Raw genomic sequence first — 12,209 nt, 5'->3', positions numbered from 1 at the left:
ATTATCTAATTCACGTGGTCAATCTGGTTGTTCGGTCTACTGGTCACTTCACAAACACAGCAACTAGAGATGGGGCAGAGTCAAGTTGAGGGAGATTATGCTTAAAACATGGCTCTGCAGGGTGTTTGGCTGCAGATGTCACAACTGTGCCAACACTGATGTTAATCACCAAAATCAAAAACAACTGAATTTCTTCAAAGATAGTAGGAACTACAGGAACTACACTTTGTTATTTCTGACTTTGACAACTGCAGTTCTTGCTATCTCAAGATTAATATATAGTACTTACTTACTCATCCACATGCTAGATAACCCTAATGACAGCATACACATTATCTGAAAAATATAAACCCCAATATACATTATCTTAAAGCAAGATTGGGGAGGGTGAGGAAAGAGGCAATAGTGGAACATTGGTGATAGGTGGACACCGGTAGTAGGTATGACCTGGTTGGTCAATGGGAGGAATGAATCTGGTTGGTGGCTGTGAGAGTCAGAAGGTGGAATGAAAGATATGAGGTGGGCTGAAAAGGGAACACGGCGATGAGTGGGAAGGTTATTCAAAACTGGAGAACTCAACGTTGAGTCTCCTGGCTGTCGGGTGCTTAGGAGGAAGATATGGTCTTGCTCTGCAAAAATGCTTTGAGTCACTGCAACACTGGAGGAGGCCAAGGACAGACATGTTGGAGAAGGGTGTTGAATTTGTCTGTGGCTGGCACGTTAAGTTGGCTATTATGGGCCAGGCAAAGATGCTCAGCAAAACGGTTACCCAGTCTACATTTGGTCTCACCAATACATAGAAGACCACATCTGGAGTATCCGTAAAAGATGTAACATCTGGCAACACACCACATCCCTCACCTCCATCCAGGGACCTAAACAGTCTTTTCAGGTGAGACAGAGCTTCACCTGCATCTCCTCCAACTTAGTCTACTGTATCCGGTGCTCCAGATGTGGTCTTCTCTACAGCAGTGAGACCAAACACAGACTAGGTGACCATGTCAACGAGCATCTTCGCCTGGCCTGTATCGGCCAACCTAACCTCCCAATTCACCAAACGCCTGCCAACCCAATCACTCTCTCTTCAACATAGCCATCCTTGGCCTCCTCCACTGTCACACTGACTCAGAATGCAAATTTGAAGAACATCATCATATCTCCCAACTAGACACCGTACAGCCGAGGGAACTCAACACTGAGTTCTCCAATTTCAAACTGACCTTCCCACCCATCTCTCGGCTTTGTTTCCAGCCCCACCTCCTCCCTTTCATTCCATCTTCTGACCCTCCCAGCGACCAAACAGATTCATTCCTCTCACAGACCAAACAGATCATACTTAGTACCAATCACCACCATTCCACTATCCCCCCCCCCTCCTTATCTGAAACTCCCCCTTCCCCCACATCTAGACCTGAAGAACGGTAAAACCCAAAACATTGACTTCTCCCTTCCTCCAGATGCTGCCTGGCTTGCTATGTTCTTCCTACCTCCTGTTCGTTTACCTTGGATGCGAGCATCTATATTTTTCTTGTCTCTATACCTCATCTTAAAAGTTTCCATGTGCCTACTGCCTTCAGTTAACAACAGTAAACAATCGTCACTGAGTACCTGCAAAGCAGAACACTGCTCCACTCTAAAACACCAGTGTGTCCAATGCTACATGATGTAGGCTTTAAGGACCTGCTCAACTTGACACAAGTCTGCCACTCATTTCTTACCTCAAGTTTCCAGCTCCATTCAATGCACCACCACCGGCCCCCACCAAAGCTGCACCAGTGAACAGTCACATTTAGTAAAACTAAACTACAAATGTTCAACTATATATTTTTTCTGATTTAAAAAAAACACATGCCTGGAATTCTTTTAAGATGCAAAGCCTCAGAAGCAAAAGGTTTGAGAAACTTTGCAGACCCTTTGCAATGTAAGAGAATGTCTGTGTCAAACATCTTTTAGTTGGAGGAAACCTTCTCACAATAACTCCTTCTTCCTCCAGAAAGGCATCTTGTTGACTCAAAAGACAATGAGGCTAATGCTTTAGCAGTGTTGAGAATCTTAAGTATCTCACGAGCCTGAAAACTTCATCAGATTCCGAATCCACCGTTTGTCAACAAATAGGCTTAAAACTTACTTAAATTCACAACACTTGTAATATTTCCCTTCTACACTCTCAAGGAAAATCCTATTCTTAATAAAACACAAAGGAGAGACAGGAGAAAGAGGACAACAGTCATATGTCACATTGCCAAATTTCTCAGAGGCCCTTTTAGTTATTCCATGAAAAGTGTTCACTTTGAATTGAAGCAAAAAAAATGCAGCAGCCATTTTGTACATTCCACGATCTCATAACAGTGGGGTGGATGACCTGATATTTTTTCCCCACCCTTCGAGTATGGCTGATCCAGTATGGGTTAATGTCCTTGTTCACTGCAAGAATACCCTGCTCCTTCTTTGAATGGCGCCTTTTAATAACTGTCCATATCAGATGAATAGCCCGCGTTCTCTGCGTTCAGATCTGCAAAGAGCAATGAATAAAGCATGTGAACCTCCCTATACTCCCAAAGAAACATCAGCGGACCCTTACATTCAGATGAAAAAAATCTTGCCATAGCATAATTCAGAAAAGCAAAGCAAAATTCAGCAACTCATGGCTCAAACTAAAAACCCAGCAGACTATCCAATATCAAAAAGGCACCAACTACAAATGTATTAAAAAGCTGTGCAGTCAATATTTCAAAAGCTAATCATAATATTTCTAACTCAATGAACCAATCTCAAATTCCAGGAGTACTGGGGATAAGGTTTGTTCTGTTTAAGGAAATAAGCAAATTCTACACTCTCCCTCAGACCTATTTCATTTGCTGTCCATGGAATATAAGGCAGCGCAGGGAGCTATGCCATGAGCTGAAGTCAGATGCCAGAGCCTCGTCTGTTGGTAGGATCCAAACTCTAGGCCTCTAGCTTATTGGTGTTCGGCATTAGACATGATTTATAGGCTGAAACCAACAGGTCCGACAACTGTACATGCTGCATTGCTTCCAGTCTGACAGCACCCTGGAATTCACAATGCAAGAGGAGCAGTCAGTCTAATTGGTATATGAGGGCGATGTGGAATAAAAAGCACTGCAAAAAAGCCAATTACACAGTAATAACAAGGCAAAAGTAACAGATAAATTGCTTCTCCTGCACGATTTCTATCTCTGACCCTGAATTACTGAGAAATGAATACAAAGCAAAAAGAGTTACTGTTTACACAGGAAATAGATGTTGTTTAATTGATCCCAAAAAACAGGTTTGAGAAAAACAGAAATACAAATTTATAACAATAACTTCAGCTGTTACCGTTTCGCTTTCCTTTCACACTTTGGAAACCATGTGAAACTGTGTACACAGCACAGTCACCAAACAGCACCATTTCAATGCAGAATCTGTCATATATCTTAACAGGCTCTGAAATTCCCTTCAACCCTCGGAGAAAAACAGGAGATGATCATAACAAATGACAGAAGAGAATTACACATGCCAATCACAGGCTGGGCAGTCTCGTCTTTATTACTTCTCTCACCTGTTCAATAGGTGAACCTTTCCAGCTTTACCAACTGACCTTTGGTCACACCAGACTAATGTGTTTTGATTATTGGCAGGATGTAAAACTGATAGGGCAGCAACACCAGAATGTTCAAATCCTATCCTCAACTGAGACCTTCACATACTCAGAAAAGGAATCAAATCATAAGCAACAGACGCAGAAATCACAGTGGGGGGTGCGGGGAGCACGGGGCGACCGGAGGGGGGTGCGGAGCAGTGGACCATTGGAGGGGGCTGCAGGGAGAAGGGGACAATCGGGGGGGGGGGGGGGGAGCATGGGGCGATCAGAGCAGGATGCAAGGAGCAGGAGGGCCATCGGGGATGTGTGGGGAACAGGGGGCAATTGAGGGGGTCTGGGAGAAGTGGGCAATCGGGGGTGGGGGCGATCGGAGGACAGCGGGGAGCACGGGGCGATCAGAGGGGGTGCATGGAGTGGGGGACGATTAGAGGGGAACGATCGGAGGAGGGCGGTGGGGAGCACGGGGCGATCGGAAAGGGATGCGGGGAGCAGGAGGGCGATCAGATGAGGGTGGGGAGCAGGGGTCAATTGAGGGGGTTGGGGAACAGGGGGTGATTGGGGGGGGTGTGGGCAGCAGGGATGATTGAGGATATCAGGGAAAAGTGGGCAATCGGGGGTGGTGGGGGCAATCAGAGGACGATGGTGGGGAGCACGGAGCGATCCGCGGGGGGTGCAGGAGGGCGATCGGGGGTGTGTGGGGAGCAGAGGGCGATCAGGAGTGTGTGGGGAGCTGGGGGCGTTTGAGAGGGTTGGGGAACGGGGGTGATCGGGGGGGAACAGGGGGTAGTGGGGAGCACGGGGCGATCAGCGCGGGATGCAGGAAGCAGGAGGGCGATCGGGGGTGTGTGGGGAGCAGGGGGCAATTGAGGGGTTCAGGGAGAAGTGGGCAATTGGGGGTGGTGTGGGCGATCGGAGGAGGGTGGTGGGGAGCATAGGGTGATCAGATGAGGGTGGGGAGCAGGGGTCAATTGAGGGGGTCGGGAAACAGGGGGTGATCGGGGGGGGGTGTGGGTAGCAGGGACGATTGAGGGGGTTGGGGGAGAAGGGGGCAATCGGCGGTGGGGGGGAGCAGGAGGGGCGATCGGGGGGTGTGGGGTGGGGGGGGGCAATCCAGGGGGTTGTGTGGGGAGCAGGGGTGGCGATGGGGGCAATCAGGATGGGGGTGTGGGAAGCTGGGGCGGTGATCAGGGTGTGTGTGGGAAGCAGGAGACGATTGGGGGTGTGGGGAGCAGAGGCGGTCGGGGTGGGGGCATGTGGGGAGCAGGGGACCAATGGGGGAAGTATGGGGAGCAGGGGGGTAATCAGGCAGGTGTCAGGAACAGCAGGATGATGGTGGGGGGTGGGGAGCAGCAAGGTGATGGGGGCATGATCGGGGGGGACAATCAGGGTTGGGGAGCAGGGGGGCGATTGGTGGGTGTGGGAAGCGGGGGGGGTGATCGTGGGGTTTGTGGGGAGCAGGGGGATGATCGGGGGGTTGTGGGGAGCAGGGGGCAATCTGGGGGGGGTGTGTGGGGAGCAGGGGAGCGATAGGGGGGTGTGGGCAGTGGGGGGGGTGGTGTGGGAAGCTGGGGGGGTGATTGGGGTGTGTGTGGGAAGCTGGGGGGGTGATTGGGGTGTGTGTGGGAAGCAGGGGGCAATTGGGGGTGTGGGGAGTGTGGAGAGCCGGGGGGGGGGGGGGTGATCAGGCAGGTGTCGGGAGCAGCAGGGCGATGGCGGGGTGTGGGGAGCGGGGGGCATCAGGGTTGGTGAGCAGGGGGAGATCAGGGGGGTTGTGGGGGGCAGGGAGGCAAGTGGGGGGATGTGGGAAGCAGCAAGGCGATGGGGCATGTGGGGAGCGATCCTGGGGGGGGCAGCACAAGGGCGATCGGGGGGGGTGTGGGCAGCGGGGGGGACGATCTGGGGGGTGTGGGCAGCAGGGGGACGATCCGGGGGGGGGCGTGGGCAGCGGGGGGTGGGGGGGCGATCGGGGGGGTGTGGGCAGCAGGGGGACGATCTGGGGGGTGTGGGCAGCAGGGGGACGATCGGGGGGGTGTGGGCAGCAGGGGGGGCGATTGGGGGGGTGTGGGCAGCAGCGGGGGGCGATGGGGGGGCGGTTGGGGTATATGGCGATCGGGAGATGTTATTCGGGTTGGAGTTAGAGGATGATGGGGGGTGTGGGAAAGGAATAAGGGTCTGGGGGCGGGGGTAATGGGCGAGTGAACGAGCAGGGAGTGGAGGAGCTGGGGGAAGGGTGTGACTAGGGAGCAGAGTCCAGCGTGGAAGACAGCAGCCCCCCCTCCCCCCTCCAGGCTTGTGGCCGGGCTTTGTGCGTATTTTAGTCACTGGCTGCGGCCCAGAGGCCCCGGTCCATATTTCAGAAAAAGCCGCCTCGATCACCCACACCCAGGGGAGTGGGCGGACAGACTGAGGCCGTCAGGTAGACCAAAGGCCTGGAAGGAAGCCGCATCTTGAGCCCGGCCTCAGGCAACGCACTCACAGGCCTCAAGCGCGCATTCTCTGCGGGCTCGATCGGCGTCTTACGCAGTAACGTGCCGCGCGGTGGATGTCCCGGGCCTCCCGGCCCGCACCTACCGCCTAGTTCTCGTCGGTTAGTCGGTCGGTCGGTCGCTGGGTGGCTCCGTCCGGCCCACTCCGCGTGTCCGCCTCACTCCGACTGTTCACGGCACCGCCGCTTACTGCGCGTGCGCGGCCGCGGCACGTGCCGGGAAATGTAGTCCTGCTGCGGGCAAGTGGACTACAGCCCCCAGAATGCATTTCCCGCCGCCTTCTGGTGTGGGTGGCGAGTGAGCACTGAGCTGGAAGATTGATGCTGGATTGTGAATACAATCTGGAAAACAGCCGTTTCTGCAAAATCGAAACTCTGCAGATGCTAAAGAAAAATACAACGTGTTGGAAATAACAAGCAGGGCAAGCAGCATCTTTGGAGAAAGAAGTAACTTTATAGGTTTTGATGACATGTCAGCAGAACTTCAAATGCTGCAGCATCACAGCTGGAAACATCAGCTAATTCCTTCTTTGCAGATGCAGCCTGCCCTACTGAGTATTTCCAGAATTTTCTTTTATCTTTATACATCATTACTCTCTGCTTTCTCTCTGTCTCTGTCAATTTGGAATTCAGGCTGCTGCCTCCTGGACTTAACAAGACCAGTATTGTGGTACTTTGTCAAATGTCAATTTGCACAACACCTACTGCATGACCTTCATCAATATCTCAAAGAATTCAATCAAGTTAATCGAATGTCACCACCTGTAAGTTCTCCTCCAAACTATTCGCCATCCTAACTTGGAAATATATCGCTGTTCCTTCACTGGATCAAAATCCTAGCATTCCCTCCCTAATAGCATTGTGGGTCAACACACAGCACATGGACTGCAGCAGTTCAAGACAGCAGCTCATCACCACCCTCTCAAGGGCAACTAGGCATGGGCAATAAAATGCTGGCCATTCAGCGATGCCCATATTGATACCAAAACACATGCTACCTTTCTCTTCCTTTAACTGTAGCACTGGCAACATCCTCAACTTTAGTGAACACGGATGTAAATTCTTATTTAGCATCTCAGCCGTGTCCTCTGTTAATTTAAGACCTTTTTGGTCTTCAATTGACCTGATTCTTTATTTGGCAACCCTGTGAATGCTTCTGCAATTTATAAACACTAACGCTTTTATAATAACTAAGACTGTTGGTGATACTCAACTGGTCTGGCAGAATCCGTGGAGAGAAAGCAGAGTTGACATTTCAAATCCAATGCAACTTCTTCGGAACTGACCAAGCTTCTGCTCTTCCACCCAAACAACATAAGGGGGCTCAATGTCAAATTTACTTTGATAATCTTCCTGTGATCTGTCTTGGAGTGTTTTTCTATGACAAGCATAGCTTCTAATGTAATCTCTGAGTCTTGTAAGTTTTATCTACTCTCTTGAATTTGACAGTGTATCAGTTGCTGGTGGAGAAAACAATTGAGGACTAAAGTCAGCCATCTTCTACAAGCAGCAGAGTTGAACAATTTGTTAGATCTGTGTTGGTTCCACACAGATGCATTTTATGCTTGTTTTGGAAGGAGTTGCAAAGAAATGAAATCTCCTGAGAGAAGGACATGGTCTCAGTGGCATGACCAGACATCATCCCACCAAAGTTGATCATGTTCTTTCCAGCATTGTATTTCTTTTCCCTAATTGGAAAGAAGGTGGTTCAGATTCAACCACGTCCTCATAGGTCTAGGGCAGACAACAATCAGCAGTGGTTACATGGGCACCATTAGACTAGATTTTAACTCAAAATTTTTGTTAAATTCAAATTTCACCATCTGCCATTGTGGGCTTCAAACCCATGTCCCCAGAATGGCATTGTACTAGTCTAGTGACATTATCATTACACCACCAGCTACCCTCAGTCTCCTAGCAACAGACATTCCATTAACTGGCACTGAAGAAGCTGTGAGCCGGTGGGTATGGACCCTAGAGTATGGACCCTGGTTGCCTGCCCCTCCCCCTGTGCTGGGGCCTGCTCATATAAGCTGGAGCCTAGCCAATGTTCCATCAGGCCTCAGGACACTCCACTGCACTTTACAACTCTTTTTTTGAAGTGTAGCTGTGGTTAGGGATCAGGGTAGTCAAATTGGACCCGGCAAGATACCCACTCACTTCCTGCCAAAACACCAATATGATGAAGACCAGATACATTGGCCTCAATTTTAACTGAGCTTGGACAACTTGTGAGCCCTTTTAAAATGGTAGCTGGGATCCGATAATGAATAGGATAGTAATTTATTGTCACTTGCATTTTTACAAAGTGAAAAGCTTTTAAGTCGCTATACTCCATCATCTATATTAGTAACAGAAATCATATATAAAAATAAATTAAGACAAAGTCCATCTTTACCCTTTTATGGCTCGTGGGCTCCCAGGGTTAAGGAATAGACAGGAACCACATTCTCTGCTGCCGCAGAAAGTCAACATCAAGCCTGTCGAATCTTGGACCGTTGCGTGGAAGCAGACCAACACACCGAGCCTTTGGAATCCCGGGGTTGGACCTACATTGTCAACAAAGACACCAAGGCAGACCAGCACACCGCAGGACCCACCAGGACGCGGTTACAATAGCAACAAGGAATGGACCACACCACATTCACCACTGCAACCACATCTCAAAACATCCTTCCTCCCCCAAAGCCGTTAAAAGATGGTAAGATGAATATTGATGTTAAATGTAAAGAAATGGGGAATAAAAAATTGCGGTAGGCCTGGTGATCTGAAACAGATGGGCTCAGGAGCCTGAACACTTCCTGCCACTGCCATCCTGAATCTGGGATTCAAGCCTACCTTTCCATTTCTGCCAATTTTCACCAGCACAAGATATAAATTTAGATAACTCACCTGCATGCTGCACACTGCACAACACCATTGAAAGTCTGGGCAGTTAAACCTCCCTCACAGTTTAAGTCGAGCTATAATTGTTTAGTAAGTAGACATGTATCTTAGAGAAGGCTTAATCCCCATTCCCAAATGGGGAATCAACAGATTCCTGGATTTTTTTTTTGTCAGCTTTGAAATCAGAAAGAAAACCTGTCAGTTTTGCTATTTAGACGTTATATTGTAAGACACGTGTGTATTTACAACAGTGTTTGGGATTTCTACAGTAATAATTCAGAATGATTTCAGTGCCCAGAGTCCTTTGAAGCTCTTTCAGAAGCTGCCAGTTAGAAAAGAAATACAGCCCCTATCTGCATTTAGACTCTTGATTTGACAGGACAACTGGTATAGATTCAAGAAAAACAAGTGCCAATTGTTTTTGCAAATTCAAAAGGCTGTGAGCTGGAGTCATTTGTTCTGATAGCTGAAGACATTATGAATGTTCAACTGAGTTTCAGAACATTCAGAGCCACTTACCAGGGAGCTGTATAGAGATTATGCATGGTAATTTTAAGAATTTATCAAACAATTATCTATTTTTGTATCAGTGATAATGGGAACTGCAGATGCTGGAGAATCCAAGATAATAAAAAGCGAGGCTGGATGAACACAGCAGGCCCAGCAGCATCTCAGGAGCACAAAAGCTTTTGTGCTCCTGAGATGCTGCTGGGCCTGCTGTGTTCATCCAGCCTCGCGTTTTATTATCTTCTATTTTTGGCAGGGTTGGTGAAATAAAAATCTGCTTGCTTTTATCATACGTTGTTTCTTGAGTTTTTTTTAATTTTCTTACTTTGAAAGAGAACATTTTAAACATAGAAAAAAATTTTTGATATTAGAGTGTTTGAAATTTATTCGTTTTAAAGACATCCCGAATAAGTGGATACTGAATGAATGGTTTCTGAGGATATATAGGGAGCTACCCTCATTGTCCATACGTGGATAATCCACAGCTGGCTTCTGAAGAATGGGGCAACTGCGTCTTATTCATTTGTGGGATGTGGGCATTGCTGGCTGGCTAGCATTTATTGCCCGTTTGTAGTTGCCCTTGAGAAGGCGGTTGTGAGTTTCCATCTTGAGCCATTGCAGTCCTTCTGATGTGGGTTGACCCACAATGCCATTTGCAAGGGAATTCCAGGATTTTGATCCAGCTACTGCGAAGAAGTGACTATATGTTTCCAAGTCAGGGTGGTGAGTAGTTTAGTGGGGAACTTGAAGGTTGTGGTGTCCCTGCTGTGGACTGAAAAAGTAAGCAATTGTTTATATGCTCCAAGAAAGCTAAATGGGTGAAATAATTACAATAGCTTAATTCAAAACAAACGACATATGCTGTAATTTAAAGAAAATCAAAGCTAGCCTCCTTGATGACCAGCAACATACTTTCTAAGAAATAGAAAGCAGAATTAAATGATTGACTGCAAAAGTATTAAGACATCAACTACCTTGTAAAGGTATTCTGCTGGAACAGGGTCAGACCTGGAGAATGTGGACTTTTGTTTGACTCATTCATAAAGAGTGGGCATTACTATCATGGCTGGTATTTGTAACTTATCCCTAATTTCTAACCTCATTGCAATGAGTCTATAGTCATGGCAGATTTCCTCCTTTGAAGGACATTTGTAAACCAGATGGATGTTGACAACAATCAATCATAGTTTCATGATCACTGTAAATAAAAGTGGCACTCAATTTCAGATTTTCAAAAATTGGTTGAATTTAAATTCAACAACTGTTGCAGTGGGATTTGAACTCATGCCGTCATAGCACAGTGGATACTCATGCAGTTACATGACCATTATGGCCTCTTCTGTGTATTACTGGAATCTCTCAAATATCTAGTACCGTCGGACCAAATGTATCAACTCACACTGAAGAAGAGTTTTAGGCATATAGGAAGGTGATGAGGCAGAGTGGAAAGTTGATTTCTGGAACTTGTACTGAAGACAGAAGAAGGAACTTTCAATTATATGGTACCTTTCACAACCCGAAAACGTTCCAACATATTTCACTGGGAACATTGTACTGTATGGAAGGTAGCAACCAAACTACACTCTCCAATGTCACAAAAGCAGAAATGACCAGATAACCAGTTTTAACAATGCTGACTGAAGGATAAACATTCACCCACCACAACACCAGATAGATCTCTGATGGCCTCCTTTAAATGCTGATTATGTCTCCACTGCACGCACTTAAGAAGGCAAACAGGGCCTACCTCAGTCAGTGTAACATTCAGTCAGGTGTTAGACTGCATTTTAACCTCTGGTGCAGGCCTCAAATTCCCTAATCTTCATGACTCAGAGGCAAGTGTGCTGCTAAGGAAAGGATATGACAAGGGAGGGTCATTTAGATTCAATTCCCGAAACAAGTTAGCATAAGGTTAATGTCATGATCAGCATTTTTGGAACTATTTACATTTGAAAGAACTTTTGAGTAATAATTGTGCTTCCTGCTCTCTGAGATGAGGCACAGAACTACCTACTTTCCTTTTGGTGCCCAGAAAATGACATTTGTAATCTCACTCAGTGGCATTGCCTTGCATTCCCAGTTCAATTATATTACTTGTAAGATCAAAGAAACATAAGGTACATAGGATCAGGTGTTCCAGGTGTCTAAGAAGAACTTAAAAGCATTAAATCCCCATATGCACTCCTTATTATTGCAGTGAGCTAGGGGATGGGCACTTGTGACTTAATCATTATAAGGGAGCCATTCACAACTGGCAAGTTGACAGTAGGTTTGAACAAAATAAAAAGGGGAAGGGTAAAGCATAAGGCCCCTTGAGCCTGTGCTATTCAATTAGAACATCCTGTAGCTAAATGTATTAATTAATTCTACTTTCCTGCTGTATCCCCATATTCCCTAATCATCTCAGTCTGGAGAGTACACATTAACTGAATTGCAAGAGTTCAGTTTGGATTCCGCCAGGGCCACTCAGCTCCTGACCTTATTACAGCCTTGGTTCAAACATGGACAAAAGAGCTGAATTGCATTGGTAGGGTGAGAGTGATGGCACTTGACATCAAGTCTGCATTTGGCTGAGTTTGGCATCAAGGACCCCCAGCAAAACTGGAATCAATGGGTATTAAGAAGCTGGTCAGAGTCATATCTGGCACATTGGAAAATGGTCAAAATTGCTGGAGGTCAATCATCTCAGTTCCAGGACACCTCTGCAGGAGCTCCTCAGAGTACATA

The 12,209-nt window shown here is 47.3% G+C and overlaps 1 protein-coding gene across 6 annotated transcripts in view; it reads right to left on the bottom strand.

Annotated features, from left to right (window-relative positions):
* Nucleotides 1-6,290, bottom strand: part of LOC125464841 (thyroid hormone receptor-associated protein 3-like) — a 113,939-nt gene extending 107,649 nt beyond the window's left edge. For all 6 annotated transcript variants that reach the window (XM_048557664.2, XM_048557670.2, XM_048557669.2 and 3 more), the window contains exon 1: nucleotides 6,176-6,290. The gene's annotated coding sequence lies outside the window, so the exon portion shown is untranslated. The remainder of the gene's footprint in view (nucleotides 1-6,175) is intronic.
* Between the last annotated feature and the right edge of the window lie 5,919 nt (nucleotides 6,291-12,209).

This window comes from Stegostoma tigrinum, chromosome 24, assembly GCF_030684315.1.
Source record: "Stegostoma tigrinum isolate sSteTig4 chromosome 24, sSteTig4.hap1, whole genome shotgun sequence".
Lineage (NCBI taxonomy): Eukaryota > Metazoa > Chordata > Chondrichthyes > Orectolobiformes > Stegostomatidae > Stegostoma > Stegostoma tigrinum.
The sequence above is the reverse complement of the archived record's forward strand: the minus strand, read 5'-3'. Positions and strand labels throughout refer to the sequence as shown.